This window comes from Teleopsis dalmanni, chromosome 2 (assembly GCF_002237135.1).
Source record: "Teleopsis dalmanni isolate 2A chromosome 2, ASM223713v2, whole genome shotgun sequence".
In the NCBI taxonomy this organism is placed as follows: domain Eukaryota; kingdom Metazoa; phylum Arthropoda; class Insecta; order Diptera; family Diopsidae; genus Teleopsis; species Teleopsis dalmanni.
In genome coordinates, this window is record NC_051847.1 from 135,213,651 (window position 1) to 135,217,658 (window position 4,008).

General features: G+C 30.4%; 1 long non-coding RNA gene across 1 annotated transcript; it reads right to left on the reverse strand.

Moving 5' to 3' along the window:
• Positions 1 to 674: 674 nt before the first annotated feature.
• LOC119686059 lies at positions 675 to 2,119 on the reverse strand. Its single transcript, XR_005252870.1, has 3 exons — positions 1,980 to 2,119; positions 1,727 to 1,924; positions 675 to 1,605 (listed from the first exon to the last, which is right to left on the reverse strand). It is a non-coding gene; the product is annotated as an uncharacterized LOC119686059 (long non-coding RNA).
• Positions 2,120 to 4,008: the final 1,889 nt, after the last annotated feature.

A 4,008-nucleotide genomic window follows, 5' to 3' on the forward strand; every position in this document is an offset into this window, starting at 1 on the left:
TAATTTACAATTATTATATATTTGCCATATATATAATAGATAAAAACATTGTTTGTTGTATAACAACAGCTTTAAACCATCTAATTAACAATAAAAAAATTATTGCTTTTCTCATATGCAATTTAATGCAATTACGTATTGAAATGGCCAAATAATTGTCAGATACAATCAGAAAATTCGTTTTTAACACCATCGGTTGAAATTTTATTGCGTGACTACATTTTTCTTCTCTTAACACCTCATATCTGTTGTCACTAATAATATTTAAAACACGTTTACTACATTTTATAAAAGCACAAATAAATATTGTCATTCCGGGTGAATGATTAAATCTTAATTAACTGCAAATGTGTGGCGTACTCTTTTTAAAGTAAATAACATTTAATTAATATATTTACAATATGGCGGGTGGAAATAAAATATTCTGGTTTATAATTAACTACCATTTTATTAATTTACTTATTTTACTTCAAACAAGTGCAATAAATACTAGAAAATTACGTGCAAGTGCATAGTTCTGTTTATGTTATTATTGGAATTATATTGTTTTTTCACTTTACACAAATTACATGTTTTATAATTATTTAATTATTATAATAATTATATATTGAAATAGTTATGTAAACTTTGGAAAATACAATATGATTAAAAATACACTCAATTAATCGATGTGAAAAACGTATTAATACATTAGATATACGTATCGTTATATAATGTTAAAAGTTGCCAGAGTTTTTTGTGATATGCACTCAATTTACTTACTTAATTGTCATAATAATCCGTTATCGGGTTTCAGTATGAACAACACTTCTCTCTAAGCTCTCTACTGGTCGACTTCCTCTCCAGTCTCTAACGTCAAATGCGAATAGTGCTACCTCAACTTGTTCCCTCCATTGAAGACACAATCAATCTCAACATCACCTTCTCCAAATGCCGCTTTAAGTGCATTTTTAATTGAAGATGAGTGATTGATGATCATCCATTCTCACAACAACTCAACATATAATGCTAAAAAATATTTAGATTCGTTTCGGTGATTGCATCATATTAGACACAACATAAAGTTCATATAAGAATGCATTATATATAGTTCGTCTTTCTATACAGAAAGATATAAACACATATGTCTATAGCAGACATATGCCTGCTATTTAATCAACACGAAGAGAAATTGATATAATTGACATTGTTGGAATGAAAGTTCAAAACTCGTTGATGGATGCTGGATATTCTGACTTGGCTGAAATCAAGCTGACTGAGACTTGTTGCCTACTCTTCATGTTGCTTATCGATTTATATATTGATGTCCCTTCGACACACCAATAGGTATTGGTCAAGTTTTGCCAGACTAAGAATGATGCATACCAAATCTAGAACTTCACATTTGATCAATAGTAACAATGCTTAGATATTTCCAAAATAATATAAGTTCTTATGATATATTAAATACTTGTTTTGTCATTGCCCAGTCATATCAAGATCCAGATTTTAACATATGAATGTGTTATTCTTCAACTCAATCCACAACAATTGAAGTCTAGAAAGTCGCCAAATAGTCAAGCTGGTCAATGAGCTTAGTTTAGTACGAAACACCCGAACCTCTTACTAAAATTAAATGGTATACAAAATTAATAACAATATCCACGGCAATGTTAAAAAACTTTGCACACTACAAATATAGAATTTCTTTATTTGTAATATAGGTAATAAACATAACATTGACCACCTGTTGTATCACTATGCAAGCTTATCTAGATCTAAATTCAGGCATTTAGATGGGCTATTTTTCAGCTGAGTTTTAAGCATCTCCAACCTTGAAACATCCAAATACTCGCTGTCATACGCTCAACTAGTTCTAATATTTGCTGTCGAAATAACAAGGAAGTGTAATCAAAGCGACTTTCTATGATAAAAGAAATGAGAGCTAGAAAAAAGTTTCAAGTAATTAAGGACAGTGGATTTTTTTTAAATTCACCTACCTATTTATCTGTGACCGAAATTGATTGATTGTATCCCGTACCTTTCACTTAAGCTGTGTAATGAATTAATTGATTTTGCATATATTATTTATATTAATTACAGTTACTGTTGTTGGCAGCGCTTTCCGCATTTATGTTGTTGTTCTTTTTGATGCCTGAAAAAATATAACTAATCTTATTAATATTCAACATACTATGTAGTATTCGAGAAAATTGACTGCATAAGTTAGCTACATCGATAGATATTTTTGTATTTTACAGAGACACATAAAATAATAAAAACTGAAATGCCTATTTTAATCGTTTAAAGTCACGTAAAAATGTTAGTACTATTTACATGCAGAGTTGTTAACTTAACATTTTATATATTAGTTTTAAGAATAGTTTGTTAAAACTTCTAATTGAATTCGATGGTATTGAACAGCTTAATTAATGGGTTCAAGTAATTTCTTCTTGTGCACAGCATGAATATAACCGAATTTAATAGCCCATTCACACGGAGTGAGTCTATTTTCATTGAATGCTAATTCGAATAAAGTTATTATCACATAATTGTAATCTTTTAACTAATGAAAGCTGCTGAATTTCAGTAACTGATTTTTGTTTTTTTTCGGGCTTTGTCGTGCCTTTCTAGTGAGCCCTGTATTTCAATAATACTTTGTTCGAATAGCTTAGACTTACTTAATTAATTGGTTATAAAAGCTACTACGGTTCAACAGAGCACTCCTGTACAGAGGTCTCTGCTGCATGCGCGACTTCTTCAGTCTCGTATATCTAATACGAGTAGTGCTACCCTAACTTGATGAATTCAGCGAAGACACGGTCAACCACTACGCCGTCTTTCTCCTACTGCCGATTCATATATGTTTTTCGTTAGAGCATTATCATTCCATTTCACGATATGACTAAGCCACCGGGGCCGTTGGCTTCTATTTGATTATAATCAGACTATAATCAAGAATATAAAATGATATTTAATTCCGTATGAATAAACTATAAAATTATGTGAAATATAAATGTTGTGAAACCCAAGTTTAAAGCAGCTTTGGCATTACATTGTTATAAAAAAATTAAAACTAAAAAGAAATAAAAAATGACAAAATAGTTCTCAAAATGTTTTTTCACAAAATATAAGTAATGCAATCAAAGCATTACTCTGTATTTTTGCATATATCGTTTATATAATAAATTGTTGTGCATTGAAATAAATTTGCATAATATTAACTTAAAATGTAATTTCAAATTAATTTAACTCCGCCCAGTTAGCAAAAACAAATTTGCTCTGGCTACCGAATTTTTTAATATAAAACTTGTACATTATAATGAACGAGTATATGCAAACATTTAAGTACATTATAGCGCTATTATATATATATACTTATGTAGATACATTCTAACCGAATTAAATGCAGTGCCAATACAATTCTGCTATGCAGTTGCACATTTTAGCATACAATTTACACCACACCCATACAATTTTATATAAATGTTGTCATTAGCGCGCATAAACCTACCATCCTCCTTAGAAAACGTACATAAAGCGGCTCCTCTCTGACACTTTATATACCGTCTTTTAGCTCTATTACTACAAGTTTGCTTTTTTTGTACTTTTTGCTTCTTTGCTTCTTTACTTCTTTACTTCTTTACAAGTTTTGTAGTAATATCCTTCAGCAAAATGCATCCGTAGTCTGATGCGTGGCCGTTGCTGCTGTTCCTTTCTCACTTTCCTTTTACTGCACTTGTTAGTGTTACAGCAGTCATTTAACCATTCGGCTTAGCTCGTTTTGTGCTCGTTTAAATCGTTATATTGCACGTTAACTGTTTTTTGCGCCTTTCATGATTTAAACTGCACTATGCTGTATCCGTTTTTTCTTTTGTTTTTTCTTTTTTTTCATTTGTCTCTTTGCCACTTCTGCTTTTATATGTTGCAGCTGTGTTCAAACTATTCATCCGGGGTTGTACATACCAGCGAGCATCATACATGCAAGTATTTTCAATGGATTTTTATGTATTTACATTAATTTTTTTA